Here is a 1905-nt window from a genome sequence, read left to right on the forward strand (position 1 = left end):
TGAGCCACCGCACCCGGCCCCTCCTACTAATTTTTTGTATTTTTAGTTGAGACAGGGTTTCGCCACGTTGGCCAGGCTGGTCTCAAACTCCTGACCTCAAGTGATCCGCCTGCCTCAGCCTCCCAAAGTGCTGGGATTACAGGCATGAATCACCATGTCTGTATTTAGACAATGAAAACTTTTCAAAGTATTTTCAAGTAGAAGTAAGTTTTACGTAGATTTCAAACACAGCTCGCAGGTTCCCTCCTTACTAACCCCTGATCCATCCTCCCAATATAAAGATACTGAAACCTCATTCTAATCCCAGGAATGCAGTTATCAATAATCAGAACTACTTTTTATTTCAAAAGTCAGTGTGGCAAGTAACTAACAACCCTTCCAATTTGGCCATCAAGGACATTTGTTTTGCTTTATTGTTTACAGAAAAGGTTGACTACTAAGACCAACCTGGCTTCCCTAACCAAAGCAATACAGAGCTGGAGCCCACATCACTATTGTTTCCAAGGAAATCAAGGGAGACCCAGGCAGATCCACCGAGAGAGGAAGCCGAGGCAGCCACACCAGGCAGACGTGGCCAGGGCGGGTCGTGCATCCCTTCCATCTCTCCGTCAGCCGCAGAACAGTTTAACAACCATAGAACAGATGGGAAGAAGTTTTGTCCCTAAGAGAGTAACAGAAAACACTTGACATGGTTCAGATCAAAAGATTAAAAAACTGAGAAGAGAACTGTTATTTCCCAGAACACTTTTGATAAATGGGTATGCTATGATTATTGATAATGCACTGCTGTTAAGGGTACTTATATTACTTTTTTTAATGTTCTTTTTTTTTATTGCATTTTAGGTTTTGGGGTACATGTGAAGAACATGCTAGATTGTTGCATAGGTACACACATGGCAGTGTGATTTGCTGCCTTCCTCCCCTTCACCTATATCTGGCATTTCTCCCCATGCTATCTCTCCCCAACTCCCCACCCCCCGCTGTCCCTCCCCTATTTCCCCCCAACAGACCCCAGTGTGTGGTGCTCCCCTCCCTGTGTCCATGTGTTCTCACTGTTCAACACCCGCCTATGAGTGAGAACATGTGGTGTTTGATCTTCTGCTCTTGTGTCAGTTTGCTGAGAATGATGGTTTCCAGGTTCATCCACGTCCCTACAAAAGACACAAACTCATCATTTTTGATGGCTGCATAATATTCCATGGTGTACATGTACCACATTTTCCCTGCCCAGTCTATCATCGATGGGCATTTGGGTTGGTTCCAGGTCTTTGCTGTTGTAAACAGTGCTACAATGAACATTCATGTGCATATGTCCTTATAGTAGAATGATTTATAATCCTTTGGATATATACCCAGTAATGAGATTTCTGGGTTATATTACTTTTTATTAGCATACAAGAAATACTGGTATACACAACTGCAAATAAAACAACAAACTGGTTACAGGTCTTTCCTAGCCTACCTTTCCAGTCTTTTTTTTTTTTTTTTTTTTTTTTGAGACAGTCTTGCCCTGTTGCCCAGGCCAGAGTACAGTGGTACAATCTTGGCTCACTGCAACCTCCACCTCCTGGGTTCAAGTGATTCTCCTGTCTCAGCCTCCTGAGTAGCTGGAATTATAGGCACATGCCACCATGCCAGGCTAATTTTTTGTATCTTTAGTAGAGACAGGGTTTCACCATGTTGGCCAGGCTGGTCTCGAACTCCTGACCTCATGATCCACCGCCTTGGACTCCCAAAGTGCTGGGATTACAGACATGAGCCACTACGCCTGGCCTCCAGTCTTATCTCTCACTCATCCCCTGCGACACTTGGCATTTTCCCACCATCCCACCCCGGCTGATCCAGCCCCATTCCCACACCCCACCCCCAACAAGATACTTCATTTCCAATCTTCGTATTAAACTC

This window comes from Sapajus apella, unplaced genomic scaffold (genome assembly GCF_009761245.1).
Source record: "Sapajus apella isolate SASKATOON/1434 unplaced genomic scaffold, GSC_monkey_1.0 scaffold35, whole genome shotgun sequence".
Classification (NCBI taxonomy): Eukaryota; Metazoa; Chordata; class Mammalia; order Primates; family Cebidae; genus Sapajus; species Sapajus apella.